This window comes from Uloborus diversus, chromosome 1 (assembly GCF_026930045.1).
Source record: "Uloborus diversus isolate 005 chromosome 1, Udiv.v.3.1, whole genome shotgun sequence".
Classification (NCBI taxonomy): Eukaryota; Metazoa; Arthropoda; class Arachnida; order Araneae; family Uloboridae; genus Uloborus; species Uloborus diversus.
Window position 1 is genome coordinate 227,385,865 of NC_072731.1, and position 21,268 is coordinate 227,407,132.

General features: G+C 32.4%; 1 long non-coding RNA gene across 1 annotated transcript in view; it reads right to left on the reverse strand.

Moving 5' to 3' along the window:
• Positions 1 to 6,170: 6,170 nt before the first annotated feature.
• The window catches only part of LOC129225545 (uncharacterized), a 54,898-nt gene continuing 39,800 nt past the window's right edge, over positions 6,171 to 21,268 (reverse strand). The window contains exons 2-4 of the long non-coding RNA XR_008580740.1: positions 16,448 to 16,614; positions 12,504 to 12,610; positions 6,171 to 6,606 (exon numbers count right to left, since the gene is read on the reverse strand). This is a non-coding gene — a long non-coding RNA (uncharacterized LOC129225545). The remainder of the gene's footprint in view (positions 6,607 to 12,503; positions 12,611 to 16,447; positions 16,615 to 21,268) is intronic.

The window sequence follows — 21,268 nt, forward strand, 5'->3', positions numbered from 1 at the left end:
AATTGTCTATCATCTCCTTTCAGTCATTAAATTTTGTCAGTACTCTTTTTCTGGATCCAAACTTCTTGATCGTATTCTTTCAGGAAATAAATTTTATAAATATCTATTTCAGAGGGATCTGAAATCATACGTTTTCCTTTCGTACTTTCATCTATTGTCTTTTTAAATTGAAAATTTATACAAGCTTCTTTTTTAGGATCTGGAATTCATTATCTTCTCCGGTGCTGTCATTACTTTGTCATTATTTTTCTACAATCCTCCCAACCAAATATAAAATCTTCTATCGTTTTTTTCTTATCGCTAACTTTTTCAACACCCCTTCTGTAGAAGGAATATGACATTCTCAGTTTTCCTTTTTTGAGTATTAAATTTTATCAATATATTCCTTTCGAACTGTAAAACTCTTCAAATAATAAAATAGCCATTACTTAATTGTAAACAATAATAGCAAAAAATAAAAATAAAATAAAATAAAATAAAATTTATGAGGATGATGATGGGTGGGGGGGTGGGGGGTGATGATGATGAATAATTAGAATAATATTTGATTAAATTGACGATAAGGTTGCTCCTCATCTCCGAAAAATTCTGCATTTACATTGATAAAACTAATGAAGAAGCTGAAGTTAATGAACTTATGAACTATTAAACTTAAAAAAAAGGTACATAAAAAGAATAGCATTACATCTTTGAATTTTACTTCTGCTTTAATCATTAACGAGTCTGTGAGATATTTATTCTGCTTTGCATTGTTAGGTATTTTCAAGTGGTGTGTAATTCCACAAAACCGTGTTTAATATTTCGCCAAATCTTCCAAAAATACGAATTTAACACAAGTTAATATTTTTACTTGGGTAGATAAAGAATTCGAGTTTATTTCGTTTACAAATCATTCCTTGGGGGATGGAGGGGGGGGGGGTAGAGAATCACTGAAATATTTTCAGTATTCATTATCCGCAAAGAAAAATTATTTTTAACGGTAAGAATTCGATAAAATATTTAAATTAAGTTTAACTGTTGAATTTATTATTCTAAAAGCTAACATTTGAAAGAGCGGAACTAAATGCATAATACGAAAACATATTTATAATACATTCAACAAGTCTTCATATTGCATTCTTTCAAAATCTTAAAACGAGCGAAAAATCCTATGACAGTTTAAGTGCTTTCAGGAAGTGATGTTTTCGATTGTCAACTCTTTCGACATTTAATTACTTGAAGAGCGACGGAGAGTTCCAGCTCTTGTTTTAAATCCTCCAAGCAAAATCAGATTGTTTACAGATTTGTTCAGATTCGTCAAAATCTGATTTTGTCGTCTTGTGTTTCGACGTTTTTTTGTCTACAAATTGTTCCATACGTTGTTTAAATGTTTTTATTAAAGTTTACATGTTTTTTATTACTTATTTTAAACTACTGATGTCTACACCTTTTTCCTCAAAACACGTTTACTTTTATCATATATTGACATATTTATGTAAATAATTTAAACTAAAAAATCGTTGGGTGCAGTATAGCCCTCAAGGGCTCTTGCGCCACTAACAATAAATAAACCAACCAACCAGATTGTTTACTGCTGAAATGGCGCGTTTCGTCAAATCACACATCACAGTTCTTTTGGAATTTTCTCAGTTCATAAACATGTAAGATTTTTTTAAAAAGGGGTTAAGTACTGTTTCTTAGAGTGAGGATAGCGTTATGAATAAGTAGACTAACCCGGAGTGAAACTTTTTTATTCTTTCGCCATTGCGAAATTCTCAGATTAGAAGTTTTTTGAAAGTTAATTATTATTAGCGTTTATTATACAACTTGCTCTGTCATGCCTGGCTTAACAAGCATTTTAATCGTTACCAAACGCAAAAATGAATAGGATGAAGTAGCCCTATTTCGTCCCCCTAAGTTTCTATAGTCGGACACTAGGTGTCACCACCAGCGATATTTTTCCTGGTTACAGTCAATAACATTATTTATTTGTGGAAGTTTCATGAGTCTAGTCTTCTGCTTTGCCCGTTTAGAAGCTCTTTTTCTGATTTTTGAAAACTTGATTGAATGTAACACTATTTGTAAATGCTCTTTTGGATTTATTAAAATTAGTCTGTTTAGTTGTATTTGACATATTCGTTTAGGGTAAGCAGTAAACTGAATGATTTTCGGCGCTTTGCAACGTTTAAGTTCACTTCACGTAGAGCGGGAGCCGTCACAGTACCGAATATGATGTTCCTATTTTCATCCCTTACCAAAATTGGAGCAAAAACGTTGATGCAGAGTGCCAAAAATGTTTTTATGAAGACAAACATGGATAAATGTAGGTACGTTGCCCGCAATACACCTCGTTGAAAAAGCACAAAATGTGTTTCGGGGGGTGAAGAAAAAAAAAATATTTCTGACGCTTGTTTGGAGGCTTTGAAAATCAATCTTCCATTTCACAATTAAATATTTTGTAAACAAATGTACAATTTTTGATGTTTTACTTTCATATAATTTTTAATCCGTATTTATTATTATTACCAGTTTTTAACGTATTATCACCTTTTTTAGAAAGTGTATTGGAGGGGGGGGGGATGAAAATAGGACAACAATTTTCAATTCTGGTAAAAAAGCAAACCTTTTTTTTTTTCTGCCAGAAAGCAAAATGCGTTTGATGTATTGAAGCTTAAATGCCCAGTGCAAGCTTAGTAGTGTTATATCATTTTTTTTTTTTTTTTTGGATCAATTGATCCTAACGCATGCTAATCAAAGGTCAAAAAGCTTAGGGGGAACGAAATATGGCATCTTTTCCCAAATACTAAGTGCTCTACAAGTACTTATTTTCGTGAACCGTAATTTTTGCGAAAGTGAAGATATTGGTCATTTCGTGAATATAAAATCAACTAAACCGAAAGTTGAAAAACCATCCGCGAGAAATATTTCGCGACTCATAAATTTTCACGATGTCGATGATCTCGGAAAAAATAAGTGCGTTTTCAGTTTAAGTGAATTTTGTTTACAAAGTTAGTGAAATCAATTTCAAGACTGAACTAAGCAATCTTGGTTTTGTGGAGTTTGGACTTTCGAAACTTTACAAACAATGCTGGTTTTGAGGCGTTCCTTGATTCAAGTCATTAGTTCAAAAGCGTTTTAAAAAAAGCTTTTTTTTTTACACCACATATTTTTCTAACTATTTGGCTGTCTTCTTTATTTGGCTGTCTTCTTCTATAGTGACACGCCAGCCCTAGGTGGATCAATTGGTACTATATATACAAATAAATGATCGTGAGTTAAAAATTTAAACAACTAGGAGAGACTATGTTGTTTATTTTTTTAAATGCTATCACACCTCATTGATAGAGGAAACTGGGTACACTTGATCCCTTTTTTTGTCAAAGTTTATAACTTTTGTTTGATTCAACGGTACTAAACGATCTCACGTTACATGTTTAGAACAGTCCCCATCAGAATGCTATCAAAATTTTGCATCATTGTAGTTAAGAGATTTGAGATTTTTTTTTTTTTTTTAATCCTACGACCGTCAGCGGCATCCTTCCCATTAATCGACGAGCAGCCCAATAAGATGAAGTAGTATAAAGATGTGAATTAAGTTTATCGTCCTTAAGAGTTGACCTTAAAAAACTTAAAAATAACTGGGCAGTTCTAGAAATTATCCCCGCCCATCTCACTTTGGCAACACAGGACAACAGGGCGAATCCCCCATTCCAATTCTATGCAGTTGATTTGCAAGTAGTCATGTCCAGTGATGATTGCACGAAAACAAGCCTCTCTAACCAAGGCTACCAGGCCGATAGCAGGAAGCCATGCTCTAACAGACCGAGGCAATTTTCTTTTTGAATATTTTTTTAATTTCAATACTATTAACTGCACCTTTTTTTTTTTTTGGCATTAAGCATTTTACAAGCAGTAAAAAGAGACAGAAATGGAGATTTTTTTTCTTTTTAATTCTTTTATTATTTTATTTTTATTTTTTATTTTATTCATTTATTTAGTTTTCTCATCACATTTATGTAAATATTTTTATTTCTCTACATATATATTTTTCTTTTTGAACAAAACTATTTTCTTCAGCATTTTCCAAAATTGAATGCTACCCATGTGGGTTGTTTGTAAATTTTCACGTTCGTCATCCCATAATTTGTTAAATTTAACATTGTTGAATACGTACAAAGGGATGGCGTATTAAATAGTAGAAAAAGAGAGATCGAGGCAATGAATTGGGGAATTTTATTTTATTGAGCAGGGAATTCCACTTTCTACCCACAACTGCGTCACTATATCAAGAAATCATGTTACTTTTTAGCTTGTTATAAACAATTCGTTTAATTTTTTACGCAGAGGCAGAGGAGAATCTGGTTGAGTCATTAGAAATCCGTCCTTATCAAGTTGATCTGCTTGCTTTGAATTTGTCAGTGATAAAAAAACTGCTTGTGAATCATTAAGAAACACAATTTTGTGTCCAGGACTGTTTTTTAAAAATATCAATTGCAAATGACCTAGCTGCTATCTCTCCATCAAAATTGTCATAAAATGCTTCCCAACCGGACAGCTAACACTGGAGAGTATACTTGAATATGCTTCACCAACAGCATTTTTTTTATTGCATCTTCAGCTGAACCATCTGTACACGTGAAATCAATTTTCAAGAGAGTACCTGGTTACGTGTAGTAGCCAAAGCTACACTTTTTTTGCTCACTTTTGTGAACAGAACCTATATTTAGAATTTACATCTTTTCTTTACTAATAATAAAGCTGAAAGTCTCTCTGTCCGGAGGATGTCTGGATGTCTGTAGGATGTCTGTGACGCGCATAGCGCCTAGACCGTTCGGCCGATTTTCATTAAATTTGGCACGAAGTTAGTTTGTAGCATGAAGGTGTGCACCTCAAAGCGATTTTTCGAAAATTCGATTTTGTTCTTTTTCTATTCCAATTTTAAGCCCATTTTTCACAGAAATTTAAAAAAGTGGGAAAGAATCTTTATCTTCTTTACTAATAATAAAGCTGAAAGTCTCTCTGCCCGGAGGATGTCTGGATGTCTGTAGGATGTCTGTGACGCGTATAGCGCCTAAACCGTTCGGCCGATTTTCATGAAATTTGGCACAAAGTTAGTTTGTAGCATGGGGGTGTACACCTCGAAGCGATTTTTCGAAAATTCGATTTTGTTCTTTTTATAGTCTAATTTTAAGAAACTTTTTCCGAGCAAATGATCACAACGTGGAATAGTAAATTACGAAATCATCATAACGTGGAACCGTTATGAGCCATGGGCGAGCCATTTTACATAACCAATTGGCGAGAAATTCATCCTCCATTATTTGTTAATATACAGGCGATCCAATGACCTTTTAATTTTCTACTACGGGCAAAGCCGTGCGGGTGCCACTAGTTCCAAATAAGGTCGCTCCAGCATGGCTTGATCTAGAACAGGATTCAATTCCCGTGAGAAACTTTGACGAATGGGTGTAGGCGCAGGCAGGGGTGCCCATTGCGCCATTGAAATTTTTAGGGGGAGGGTGTTTTGAGGGGTATTTTTGTCATTTTTAGGGGGGCTCTTGCATTTGGGGGGGCGAGATATTTAGGGGGTGCGCCCTTGCCTATAGGGGTTCGGCACCCCTGGGCGCAGGAAAATCATATGCATCATAAAGACCATGAACAGTAGAGAGGAAAGATTTATGTGTTTTTTTTTTATTCTTTCCCTTGTTGGTCTGGAATAAGTTGAAAAGTTATTTTTTTTTTGCGTAAGATTTTTTAAACAAGATTTATGACGCTTCTTAAATTTTGAGAGGATGAACAAGTCTCCTGGGAGATCAAGTATCCCTTATCTCCCCTAATCCAGTAACGAAAACATTGTAAATTGTTATCCGCAAACGAAAATAAATAGCAAATAAGATGAGATAAAATCAGGGGTGTGCACCTGGGGGGGGGGGGAGGTCATGGCGCAGACTGCGCCATTGAAATTTTTAGGGGGGGGGGGTGAGAGATTTTTCGGTTTGGGGGTGGCTCTGGCTTTCGAGGGAGTCTTCGCGATATTTAGGGGATGCGCCCATGCTCTTGGGGGGGGGGGGGGCACCCCTGATAAAATTAATAATAACTAAAAAGTAAATGTGCAAAAAATGCTTGCTTGTTAATAGTTTTCCCGTACGGACTTTAATTTCACTCAAAAAAAATTGTGGCTTTGTTTTCTCAAACTTTATTGATACTTTAAACAGAAACGTACATACATTTAAAGCAAATACTACAAGATTAAACATTTATTACAAGAAGAAATGTCAAGGGGGAAAAAATCAATAAATAACATCTTCAAAAGTCAACACCGCAAAAAGGTCAAAAGAGAATATCTGACACATTTTCAGAATGCTATTTCAGCACCATTTAATTGTTAAAATCAATAGGGATCATGCTGAGGAGAGGCAACTGCAATTATTCCTTGACTATGCTGATGAAATTTTTGCACATCTAAGCTACACATTTATATTGAAGAAAGGGTTTGTGTCTCAAACGAAACGTCTTAAAAGCTGATAAATTTTTCAGGAGCAAACAGTAATCCATTAGTTGTGAAATGCAGACGACTCATCTCTTCACAACACAAGAGAATTCGCTTGCACAAATCACTTTAGAGACCTACAAAAATGAAAGAATTATAAAGTCTTTGAATAGTTAATATACTTCTTGCAATATTTAAAGGTAATCTAAATACATTAGTTTCAGTTTGAATAAATAGGATGAATGCTTGACAATTAATATTCGCGATGTATTATTCTTTTCTTCTGTGGCTCAACCACGAAAACATAAGTCGAAGTGATTTTTTTTCCAGGCAATATTGACTAACATTAGAGATTGATTACTTGAATTAAAGTGAAGTAAAATGGTTTTATTTTTCAGGTGATTTAAATATCTATAAAATATTTTATTGTTGATACAAATGTTATTCATATGTAAAATTCTTATTTTCATTCTAAAGTGTTAAAAGAACAATTCTTGTTATTATTTGTTTTTTTCCCAGTTACGCGGAGAAAAGAAATCGATAGGTTAGGTGGCTAGTGTTTCTAACGTCTGTGTGTGTGAGGGGGCTGGGGGGGGGGGGGCTGGTATCGAGCTTGATGGCTGTACCTCTGCGCACATAGCATTGCTTAAAAAATAATGTAATGAAAAGTTAACTGCTCATTAATTCACAAATTCTATTTAAAGCGGAATATTACTTAAACGAAAACAACTTTGATTTAAATTAGTGTTGCCTCAATACAGAGTGCACTACTCAATCATTTATTATCGCAAACGTTATTCGACTGCAGTAGTTTTTTTCTGACCGCAATGATCAACCGAAAGCTTTAAAAATCTTTACATGCATTCTTAGCTATTCTTCAGAAAATGTTTTAATTTATTGGATACTTGAGATTTTCGAGATATTGCGAAAAAAATATTTTAACATTCAGATGAAGAAACAAGAACACTCTCAATTCGGCTTTAATTAGAAGTAAAAAAAAACTGAACATAAAAACACATTTAATCCAATCAAATTCAATAATTAGTAGCGTTTTATGTGCTACTGTTAATATTAATTTTGTGGCTAAAAGTTAAACTGAAATGATTGCCTGTGAAAGCAGATATGCAGTGTTTCGAAACGATTTATTTTTGGAAACATACTGTATGATGTGGATGCAAATAAAATGAAATCTGCATTTTAGCTGTCCTCTCTCTCTCTTTTCTTCTTTTCTCTCTTTATTTCCTTTTCTTTTTTCTGAGTGTTACATTCAAAGAAAATATTCCTTATTATCTGTACCTTGGCGCAACGACAACCAATGTCAGATTTTGACCAGATTTATTTTTCACAAAAATGTGTCCACGAAGTTGTGAACTTTTTGGTGCAACAATAACTAGTTTGATGCTGCGCCATGTATTGAGTTTTATTAATCACTAGCTGCGTTGCCCGGCTTTGCCCGGTCTACCTTGAAAATAAAAATTGTGTCAAGTGACTTACGTTCAACAATCAGGCAATCATTTAAAAAAAAAAAACATCATGCAAAATGTCCCTTCCAAACAATGACGACAGATATTAAAATACTTTGAAGAAATAAAATGAAAAAGATGGATTTAAAAAGCGTAACCATGGAAACACAAAATAAAATAAGTTTAAGAATTAAAAATGAGAAAGAAGGAAATAAACAATGGATTCAAAAAGAATACCGTGGAAGCGAGAAAAAAAAGTAAAATTAACTTGAATTCTGAAATTTTGAATTCAAATTATGTTTTTTGCAATCACTATGCGATAGGGCCCTACTCATTGGGGGCTATTGTTTCTAGAAACAGCTCCTGTTCCCCCAAGCCTACCCCTCCTCCTGGCGGTTACGTGTGTATAGTTGTGTGTGTGTGCAGGCGTGTGTGTGTGTGTGTAGGCGCACGTGCGTGCATGTGTAGGCTTGTTTCTGTGCGTAGACCTGTGTGTATGCACGTAGGCGTGTGTGTATGAGCGTGTGTGTGTGTGTGTGTATGTGTATGAGCGTGCGTATGTGTAGGACATGGACGCCAACGACCAGGAGAATCGGATTCCAGGAGGCAGTGCTCGGAACGGAGCCGCGCCTGCAGAGGCCGGTGGGCGGTGGTGCTGGTGGGTCATTCCATAGAAATGTCAACCTCAACCTCAGAATTTTTTTTTCAACAAAGCCCTATTTGTGACTTATCATTTCATTCAGCATACTTTCTAGCACATTAACCCAGTAACAGTTTGCAAAAATTTCATTTGGTATTTTTCTTCTGGCTCTAAACGTGCGAGGTTGTAGAAAAGGCTTAAAATATGCTAAAAACGTGCGTCTAAGTTTTCTTATGTAACGTAAAAGTTTTTGCAAATTTTTAAAAGAACTATTTTTATTCTAAAAGATTAGATGTTGGCCCAATAAAATTGACTGTTCTTTTTGCATGCATTATAAGATAAGTATTTTAATTAGTTTGGTTATTTCACTGAAAATATTTGCGTTACGTTAGTCACTTAAATGAACTATTTTCTGCATAAAAACTAAACCAGATGATTGAACCAAACATCACTTTTTATTTTCTTACATCTATGTCATATCTACTTAAAAAGTGCAAAATATTTTTTTTTTGTATCAGTAGATATAAAATAATTAGTGTGACTAACGTAACATTTGAGATGTGACTAACGTAACAGTTTGCATGTGACTAACGTAACATTTTAAAAATGACTGCTAATATTTAAAACTTATTTAATTTAATGTACATTTTCATGAACAATTTTGAATAAGTAGGCATTCTGCATTGATAAAAAATATAAAGGGTGAAAAATACAAGTAATATTACATTGTAGACCTTCTGTCCATTTAGAAAAATACTTTTTTAAAGGTCTTTAAAAATATACTTTCAATTTAAAGAATTATTATTTAAAAAAAAAGGGTGATTAAAGCAAAATGAGTACTCTGCTGAATGTGCTTGCATTCAACACAAGAATCCAAGCTAAATAATTAAGAAAATAGAAAGACAGTTTTAACAAAGAAGAACGTCTATTTTTTAGAAAATACATCTCCGCCTATTATTAAAATGAAGTAATGGCAGCTCATTGGAAAACATTTGAAGATGTTACATGATACAGTGAGAATAAGCACTGCTGCCATATATTTCAGAAAATGCAAGAATGATCATTTAGAAATTCAAACATTTGCGGTGATGTCCGGAATTAAAATTCTTTCTGCAAAAATGTTTGAATTTTTTTTTTTCATTGTTACATTTTGATTCAGGATGCACAATACTATTCGTTCGATAAATCAGTAAACCTTAAAAAATAATATGCCATTGAAAAGTACTAGGAGTTTCTTATGACGATAACTAGTATATCTGCAGAATACTAGAATTCGGCGAAACTATCAACTTGAATAAAGTTATTTTTTTAAAAGAGATATATATATAAAATTTAATTAGCCCAAAATAATGTTATTCAGTTTGTAAAAGCAGTTTTTATTTATTTATTTATTTATTTTTCGCACATTCAAATTGAGTTAATTGAACTGAATCCTTCCATTCAATTTTTTACACTAATATAGAAAAAAAATAAAGAAAGAACCAAATGCAACGCAAAGGAGGTTCCTAAAAAGTGTAAAAGTAATATAAGAGCAAAAGATTAATTACAAAAAGTTTTTTATATGCATTCATTGCTTGTTATCCGATGGTTGCGTTAGTCACGTTACGTTACTCACACACAGTTTTTCGTAAACGCACCATTAAGGGCCAAAAAAGATTTATGTGTAATAAATCTGTAGTATATTTTTAAAAATAGACTGTTTACCTCTTACAAATATATCGGCCAATGTTAAATGCCTGCGTAACTTTCAGAAAAATTTGCTTCGTAACATAAGCATTGTTTCTCAGGGTTGCAAAAATGTTACGTTAGTCACGATGCCTTTTTTGGCAAAACAATACCTATCAGCGCCTATTTTGCTTCAAATTCTTGGTAGAAATGAAAAATAGTCACTTTTTACATTTTAAATCTGCATATTAAATCAAAAAAAAACATTTATTTTTACTCCCGGTGTAAGTAAAAAGAGTAAGAAAATCAGCTGCGAATGTTACGTTAGTCACTATGGAATGACCCTGGTGTCCCTGGTCCAAGCTGAAAAAGGAACCAAACGCCAAGGACGGTAAAATAAAAGCAATAAGCAATCGTAATTGCTCAAAAAAAAAAAAAAAAAAATGCGTGACAACTTGAATGGAGATGAAAAATTTAACTTGATTCAAAACGGCTTGTAACTTTTTTTGCTTTGGAGATAGAAGCTTAATTTTTCTACCATAGGTCGAGATAGATCTGAAGTAAAAAATGTAGCTTTTTCCGATGGTGTCAAAAAGAAAACTCTGGGACAATTCCTTCAGTTTTTATTGATAGATGTAATGAAGAAAGTAATGCCTAAATTTCAGCTAAGCCTAAAAAAATTCGAGTTAAAAACGCAAATATCTCCCGCCGTAATTTAGTTAGAGCATTGAAACAAATTGCGTAGAACGCGGAAAATTCTACCCTTTCGAACGATACATAACATTGAAGTGTGCAAGTAATTTTTGACCACCATATTCGGGAATTTGTGTGAAAATTGGGCCTAAATTAGAATAAATAAAGAACTTCTCATCAAATTTTTTTCGAACTGGTCTGCAAACCTTTTCGGTGCTGAAAAAAAGATTCTCTGAGAATTTCAGCGAAATCGACCGGGTAGTTCTCGAGTTTTGCGCGTTCACACAAACAGACGCTTTTTGTAGACTTCATTTTATACCATGTAGAGATTATATCATAAGTCCTATAATTTTAATATTTTCAACAACTAGTACTTTTATTTACAGAGCTATAACAAGCATTGTCAATTTTCGTTCAAGTATGGTTAAAGTAAGTTAAATATTTGTACATTCGCGTAATGTAGCATGTGAGACAATGAGGTTGTTTCCTTCAGTCAAAAGTACTACTTTTAGTCACTAAAATTGATAGAATAAGCAAAAAAAAAAAAAAAAACATGGACCCAGAAAATACTTTCATTTTCCCAACAGTTATTTTTTAATTAATTTTTTAAAATGTCCGATTTTTCAAACAAGGCGTGGTCTGATGACGTCACAAATGATGCACTTTGGCGCATCTTTCTACCGCATTTCCACGTTATGGTAATCAAGAAGCGAATTAAAATTGCTCTCTACGCTTGCTATCAACCATATCGTTGCCAATACACGCGAGTAAAAATGCGAATTAAATATTTTGCTCCATGAATGGCATTTCATCATTTGTGATGTCATCGGCAGAAGCGAAAACAATGAAAGCGCAGCGATTAAAGTAATTTTTTAAAAATATTAAACAAATAATTTAAAAATTGGTCAGATCCTATGTTTTTAAGCATGCTCTTTCAGAAAAAAATACTTTTAAAATTTTGCAAACGACCCTATTATCTCTTGAAGTGTTCGAAGTTTTGCTAGTCTCGACACGACAATAGGTTAGTGCCCGAAAAAAAAAAAAAAAAAAAAAAGAGAAACATGACGACCACTTTTTTCAAAACTGTTATTTTTGACATTGATTGTTATTGTTTCCAAGTACAAATTTGAGGTATAGACAAAGTACTTTTCAAAAACAAAATTTTATTGAAGATTATAATATTTGTGATATCAGAAAATGCTACAGCTTTTTTGTATGCGATTTCTGCGTAGTGCTACGCAAATGGCAAGTCATTCATTTTTGAGTTCTAAAACGCTTACCTTCAAATATTCATAAAAAGGACACCAACATAGCTGTAATATTATTTGCAAAACGTATGCAGCACACGTGTTTTGGGGTTACGAAAAACCCCTTTATCAGTGTATAAAGTTATTACAAGCTTCGGGATATAAGTAATCCGTGTAGTTTATGCAATTTTGCAAGTTGTACAATAAACTCTTTGATTTGTCTATTAGTTTGAGAGTGTTCTTATTCACACATAAGTATTGTTTTCAAAATTAGCCTCAGTTGGTAATAATATTCTGAGATTGAGAAATGTTAATTTTGTATTTACTGCAAAACTTAGAAAGAAAAGTTGAATGGCGTTCCAAGTGCGGCCATCATGGTACTTCGATGTTGTTTCCAATCTCCGTGTCGTCCGCAGGACTATTGTCGGCAAACCTGAAAGAAAATTAAAAGCAGTGAAAAAAAATCTTACTTTATTATTACAGTGAAAATTATAGTTTGAGTAATGTCACACATAAGTTTTTTTTTTTTTTTTTTTGCGATTTTGTTTTGTGCGGTATATGAAAATTTCAATCAGGTTGGGACTCAATTGACGAAATTATTTATAAAACAAGTGCAAGGTAGTATCTTCAAGTGACCATAGGGGCACCCCAATGGAAAGTCACTGTGACCTCCCAAAAATTTCTTTTTCCACTGAATTTTTCCTGAAGATTCAGCAAAATTACATCACTTGGTTTATTTTGATTGCCTTTAAAAAAGAGATTCCTAGTTATTTCGTAAGTTTTCGGGGTTATTTTCTACGTGACTTTTTTATGCAGTCTCTATCCACTGCATTAAAAAAAAAAAAAAAAAATCTTTGTTGCGAAAACTGTTTTTTATAGCTACTCTTGAAGTTTCGAACGATTTTTTAGTGCGATTTTTTTATGCGGTCCCTATCCACCGCATAAAAAAAAAAAAATTCTGTGTTGCGAAAACTTTTTTGTAGCTACTCGTGAAGTTTCGAACGATTTTTTTTTATGCGGTCCCTGTCCACCGCACAAAAACAGAGCTTTGGGTGTAGTTGTTTTAATCGAAATAAACTCTACCAGGTAAAAACGTTATGCTTCGACTCTTAGTTTTCTTTCACACTGTGCAAAGTCAACGATATTGTGTGAACAGATCGTTGAATTTGCACAGTGAATTTATTAGGGATGTTTTATGGGGTAATTGAATCATATTGGTTGCTTAAATATATTTCAAAAGTCAGTACTGCGCATCGAACTGAGCAAATTTTTCATTTCCTCAGGTTCAGTCAAAAGTGACCTGTGATCAGCCAAACAACCAGAAACGACTGAAACTTAATCAACGTTTTCTCTCTAAATCTTAATCCCGAGAAAGTACAACTGTAACACATTGAAAAATCAAAATTTAAAATTAGGAGCAACATTCACAAAGATTGAAATAAATTATAAATGAACAATTATGACCAAAATTAAAAAGTTAAAATCTTTTGGAATTTGTAGAATATTTCCATTCGTGTAACCAGCATTTGAATGATAATTCCTAGTTAAGTAATGATAAAACTTGCCACACATTTTCCAAAAAAAAAAAAAAAAAACCTTAAGTTCTTTCCTGCACAAAATACAGTAAGGAATAATTGTATTATGATTTAACATTAATTTAAAGTAAAATAATGAATTTTTATTTTATTCATAAATGGATTATTTCAAAATTTCCACGTGGATTATTAAAAACTTTTAAATGATCTTAAAATCATAATTATAACTTCTATGCAAAATTAGAAAAAAAAAATTAAAAAATTGTACCAAAGGTGAAAGAAAAAAAAAGGCCGCACCTGCTTTTTAAAACTAAATCTTAAAGCTTAGATATTTCCTAAAGAGCTCTAAGATCCAACTTTTGTGCTCTATGAATACCACTTCAGACAAAATGGTCCCATTTAAATCCTTTCTTTAAGTGCTCGTTAGAAAAAAAAAAGTCAAGAGGAATGTCAAAATTTAAGAGTACTTAAAACTTGCTACTTTAAATTTCAGTGTATATAAATTTCCCTAAACAGAATGAATTAAAAATTATTCTGCTTATGAATTTAAATAGAATAGAGTGCCTTTTTCAAAAAAAAAAAAAAAAAACCGATTGGAATGTGGGGGAAAAAAGGGTTGAAAGTAAAAAGATAAGTATATATATTTTCTTCGATGTACGCGTGCAAGTAACCCGTATATGAAAGAATGAATTGAATAAAAAAATTTCATGCACTAAAATTCGGAAATAAGGCTCACAAATTTTAGTTAAGTGTATTTTAAGGTTTTGTGGAAAATGGGGGGCACAATGAGGAGCCACATGGAATGGAAAGCACATGAGATTTTAAAAATAGTATTACATTTGAATGGTTTTGTTTGTATTTTTAAAAAATTCAAAACGTCAAACATTCCTAGTGTTGAAAACTAAAGTTGTACACATTTGTTTTGTTTTTTCTTGCCATTTTCCATTTCATCCTTAGAGAGGTTTTTTTTTTGGATTATTGTTTTATTTATTTATTTATTCATTTGAGGAATTTTTTTAAACTTTTAATTTATGTTTAATTATTTATTTTCATTCCTTGTTCTTATTAACTAATTAATTTATTGTTAATTAGTTAAACTTACTTGTTACTTTATTTGTTCGTATTCATATTTATTTACTTTTGTGTAGTTTCTTTTGCAGTTCATTTCTTCTGTTTCAGTCCGTTTAAGTCTTGAAAAAAAAAATGCATTGCATTTAAATACTTCTTAAAAAAATATACATAAAAATTCAGTGATTGGGATTTGTGGAAATACGATTGCTAACAATTTGAGAGAATGAATTTGATAGCGTTTTGTGATCAATTCATGAATTATGATTAATCCATTCCGTAAAAAACTCTTACTTTCTTTTCATATGAGTTACATTTTTAAAAAAAATTCCTTTAAAAAGGTATGTTTTGGTAAAGGTATATTAAAGCTTAAGACAACCGATAAACATACGTCTACTGTTTAGAACCGATATTGATATACGGGAAACTAGATTCGTTTCGTTTTAGACGAATTTCTTGTTTACTTTTACACTAATATTGTGTTTTTAGTTGAAAAGCTAAGCAACAGCCACATTCCACTTGGGAAATTGAAATTTGCTTTCACCGAAAAAGCGTTTGAACTAGAGTTCTCCGATAGATATATCAGTCGATTTTTTTCATGATATATATCCGATATTTATTTTGAAAATATTAGGATATTTTGATATTTATTTTTTCAACTAGTGTATTTCAATCTAAAAATTATATCAATCATGGTAATAGTGTTCATTTATTATTTAAAAAAAAAGTTATCTATTGTATTTTTCTGATATACTGATGCATCATTAATATAAGAAAGTAATATAGTATTCCTTTCTTATTTTATACTAGTGGTACCCGCACGGCTTTGCCCGTAGTTGAAAATTAAAAGGTCATTCGGTTCGCCTGTATATTAACAAATAATGGATGACGAATTTCTCGCCAATTGGCTATGTTCATTCGCTCTCCCATTCCACGTCATGATAATTTCGTAATTTACTCGTCCACCTTATGATAATTTTGCTCCGGAAAGCGTTCTTAAAATTGAAATAGAAAAAGAACAAAGTCGAATTTTCGAAAAATCGCTTCAAGGTGCACACCCCCATACTACAAACTAACTTTGTGCCAAATTTCATGAAAATCGGCCGAACGGTCTAGACGCTATGCGCGGTACAGACATCCAGACGTAGAGACTTTGAGCTTTATTATTATATTTTTTATTCATAAAATTATTAGTAACGTAACAATTTTAATTCATATTAAAAGTGCCTAATTAAATATTACACGTTGGTCATGAAAAAAAAAAAAAGAAAATGTCTTATGACTGTGCACCGACTAATGCATATTTTTTTTATTTCTGAATCATATAACGGTGTAAAAGTAGCTAACAGAAGAAAAATGAGTAAAACAGCTGATGTTAAATTAACACCATTAAAATTGACAAAAATGTAAAATGAAATATTAGACATAAATAACGAAAGAAACCTTAATTTCAAGTCTACATATGGTAATAATAATGTAAGAAAATAAAGAGTGATTTGAGGATGCATTTTCTATTTTGAAGACTTTACAATCGTGCTAATGGAAAATATCGGACAGAAATCAAAATATCCGATACGTATCAAAATAGCGGATATTTTCGATATTTTCAAAAATATCATGATATTTTTCGAGCCCTGGTTTGAACCACATAAGTAAGATCTACTTACTCGGCTTCTCGCAAGCAAACTGGTCTGCATCGTCCCTTTTCACAAATCCTGGTGCATCGCCTCGCTTCCGTTATGCTGACGTCACAACTGAGGATCATCAACATCAGCATCAATCCCACGACAAACGTCAGTGAAAAACTTCGCATGCTCTCCGGATTCTGAGGAATCTGGAAGAAAAAAACACAGCAATTATAATTCGTAATGTGTTTTTTGGGACATGAGAATCCGTTGTTTCAACAACAGTTATCTTAATATTGCAGGCCTTTTTTTTTCTTTCTTTCTTTTTTTTTTTTTTTTCAGAAACAAACCTTAGTTTTGAGTAAAATTCTTAAACAACCAGAAACAATATTTTTTGAAGCATTTAAGCTATCCGACTGCGTTAAAATCGACATTTTCGATGAAATATTCGTAATTTTTTTATGATTCCGTTTTGTAGTCTGATTGATTAGATTTCCAAAACTGTCTTAGTTTTTACTATACGTGACCTACAACTGGAGTTATAGCTGTATTATTACAGAGTCGTACACGAAACTCCAGACCGGAAGTTGCATTTAAATGCGTTTTCTGAAGAATAATATTTTTGAAGAAAGCTGTCGTCGACTATAACAATATCTGAAAAAGTTATTCAAGTATTGATGTGAAATTTTCTTAGATAGTTCTCTGTAATATGCTTGATGTTTTCCTCTAAAAGTTAAGCTGAATTTCAGAATTAAGTAATATTTTTACGTGGATAAGTTTAAACAATGCATTTGTTTTCTAAAAAATACCAGTATAGGAAATTTGTTCAGCTATATTTCAGAACTATTTTGAAAAATAAGAAATCTTTTAGAGCAAAACACACATAAGTGTCATACAAATGTATTACTACAAGGATTTATGTGTGATTAGAACCAAATTTTGTCCATAGCTGTTAGAGTATGACACTTTTTTTCGCTATTTTTCTTCAAATTTTTCCAATTTTTTTTAAAAAATAATATTTTGAAAGCTTGTTTTTAGATGTTTTTCATAGTTTTGAAACATATGTAGTTGAAAAGCAACATTTAGAAAAATGTCCCAGTTATTTTTCAAAAAAAAAAAAAAAAAAAAAGCCTTCGAACGCAGTCGATACCTTAAATCATTTATGCTTGGATAAATGAGAAAATCAGCGATATTTAAGAAGTAATGAAGTTCAACAAAATAGTAGTTGAAGAACAATATTACTTCAATGAAAAAATCAATACAAGCAAAACCTTTTAAGTATATCCTTATTGATCCGTAATAAACCTCCGACGCGTAAACTACTTCTTTATTGATTTAAAATACATTTTTATTGAGATCAATTGAAAAGATCTCTGCTTTAATAGTAATAAATCTCATTTTTGTGGTATTTCTGCTAATAAACAATTCAGTAGTAAAAGCAAAGGCAATGTGGTTTCTTTTAATATCTTACTCCTTTTAATTTTGTAATTCACAAAACCGCCATATCTATTTTTCCATTTTTGCTGATTGCAATCTATTTATTATTTTACGATTTCAGTGAAAAGAAATTTTGAAATTAAATTGCACTCATGCAGAGAAAGATATATCATTGGCATATATGCGTACAAACAACAAAATAATATTCACGGAATAAATTGAAGAATTTTGATATTCATTGCATTTTGGTGATGTTCCGAAGAAATTACACGAATTCATATGTCTTTTAATCCGCTTGCAACTGTGGTGTACTTAAAATCTTCTAAAACATTAAGGGCAAGACGAGGAGAGTAAATAAAATTATTTAAATTATATGTATATATTGTTTTATGTTTACATTATTTCATGTATGAATTTTATTTTGTACTTCAAAAGCTTTAACTCTTTCACGTTTTTATTATTCGTTTATAACCAGGGCTGCAGAGTCGGAAGAAAAATGGCCGATTCCGACTCCAGGATTGTGAAACGTCCGACTCCGAATCCGGCTTATTTATTTTTTCAAATTTATTTTTTCAAATCACCCCCCCTTCATGGGAAGGGGGAAACCCCCTAAACAGAGATTGAAATATTAATGAAAAAAAAATGAAAAGGATTAATTTGCTCCCCTTTAATGTTTAACAAATAGATGTTGATCAAATGCCGTGCTTTCACTTTTTGTAAGAACAGGGAAGAGTGAGAAAATGAGTTTTGAGAGAAAAAGAAAACTTTTTTGCTAAGTCAAAAAACTTTTCTTGAGAGGCGGCAGTCTCATTTCCCTCCCGGGGGAACCCATCTAGTGGGTGACACCTCAACTTAATTTCAGAGTGCATAAAAATTGAAATACTTTAATTCTAAAACAATTCTCCAATAATAGATCTTAAATTTCATCTTAAAAATTCCAACAAAAATATTGCACTATATTGCGGAGAGAGGTCGGGTACATGTATGTCTGGAGTAAATTTTATACAAAATGCGGCGTTTTACAGCTTTGTACAAATAGCTTTTACTATACCTACATTTTTTGGCTCAATTTTTTAATTTTAATTTTATTGGCAGCTTCAGAATTAACCTTAATATGAAAATTTTTGGATTAACTACAATTATTGAGTGTTACTAGCTGCGTGCCCGGCGTTGCACGGGCTACTTAAAAAATGAAAGAGATGTCCAATTGATGTTTTTGTATTACTCTGACATCAGTTTCTAAAGCGCTGAGGAATAAATAAATACGCGTATTGCAAGGCTTGCAAAACACCAAGTAGAGCATATTTTTGGCAAAAATCTCTTTAACGTTAATCATAGTTATCAATGATACAAGTTATGAGTATTTTCAATTAGCACAAAAGATGAAAATATATGCATTATCAACTATAATCTGTGCTCACGTTAAAATGAATTACATCTGATAGACAATATCTGAACTATTTATGTTCAATTACAATCAGCTTTTTACATAGAATGACACATACTTTTTGGTTGATTACGTGAAACTCAAGTACCAAGACTAAATAACTACCAATAAGCATTAATTTAATACCAAGTCATCAGATTCCAATTTAGCTTTAGTTAAAATTCTTAAAAAAAAATCTTTTTTGCTCAACTCTGTTTCACAAAGAAATCCAAACAATCTTAATTTAACATGTTCTTTTAACGACATAAACTGTATTTTAAAAATAGAAACAGGTAGGAAAAAGAGAGTTATTGCAATTCGAAAACTCACCCATGTGACGGGAAAAAGTCCAACAAAATAAACATAATTAGTCGCACATCCTAAGTGTACCAAAATATGAGGCCGGTGAATGATAAACTTACACTACAATCAATAAACATAGCTAAAGAAACAACTTTCATATGCTGAAAAGAGTTAAGAATGTTGAATGTAAAAAATAAAAAAAGGACAGACGATAAAATAAAGGCTATGTCCAAATAGGGCAACCAATTTTAAACTAATTTAAAATGAAATTCTAGATGGAAACGTTGCTTTAAGATTTGGACAGCAGCCAAAAAAATCTCTTTTAAAACAATTATTAGAATTTTACTTGCTCACGCATATGCAAAATGGCAACAGGAAAGAAATTAAAAAAAAAAAAATAATAATAATTTGAATTTTGTCATCTTGAATTCAAATTATGTTTTTCGCAATCACGAGTGTGTGTTTGTATGTGTGTGTGGGGGGGGGGGGTATGTGTATGTGTGTAGGCATGTGTGTTTGTGTCTGTGTGCAGTCATGAGTGTGTGGGTAGTTGTGTGTATGAGTGTTTGTGTGCGTGGGGGCGGGGTATGTGTGTGTGTGTGTAAGCATATGTGTTTGTGTCTGTGTGCAGGCATGAATGTGTGGGCAGTTGTGTGTATTTGTGTGCATATGTAGGTGTCTGTATGCATGCGTGTATGTGTTTGTGTATGTGTGTAGGGGTATGTGTGTGTATGGTGGTGTTTGTGTATGTGTGTGTATGTGTTTCTGTGTGTGTTGGTGCGTGTATGTATGCGTTTGTGTGTAGGATATGGACGCAACCTGGAGACGGTTTTCGCTAGAGGAGCAGCATCGTGAGGCCGGCCGACGCGACGGGTGGCGCTGGCAGAGGGTGGCGCCGCGCCGGTGGGAAAAATGATAGCACGCCAAAAACAGTCAAATGAAAGCAATAAGCAATCGTGATTGCTCAAAAATTCCTGAATAACGTTATGTTAATTAACGTTTTAATTAATATCTCCGCTAATTAAAGTCGCACAATTACGAGATATGTCCTATTGTTTTCTTTGGAAAATTTCGAATTGATCGGTATCTCGTTTGACTCTCGATTCGCAGCGGTTCTCGAGAAGATCGATCTTCAGACAGACAGACAGACGGACGCGAACAGATTTTAATATTATAGTGGATAACAAAAAAATCATGTACTAATTTTATTTTGTACTTGTCAGTGAAAAACAAGCTTTCTTAGATAAAGTAATAGATTAAAAAAAAAAAAAAAACATTTATATTTTATCGGATCTTTAGGATTTGCGCTTTCGTGCCAACATTTATTTGAATATAACTGAGCACCCTCAGAAGTTTCCCGACTTGCTCAAGCGATTCCTTTCTATTCCTTTTATTATTTTATAGCTGAGATTTGAGCTTAAAAATATATTATTATTTTTATTTGAAAGTGATTACTTAGAAAATGTTAGGCAGCAAAACTGTTTGCTAATAGTCAGTGGCGTAGCTAGGGAGGGGCGGAGGGGGCGGCACTTTTTGGGGGGGCGGAAATTTCACACTTATGATGCGAAAAAATTTAATGCTTTTTTCCGGTAAGAAAATCATGCTTTTGATCTATTACTGGAGGCAAAAAAAAAAAAAAAATCGAATTGTAAGGTTTTGGTACGACTATGATAATAAAATTATTTTAATACAAAACA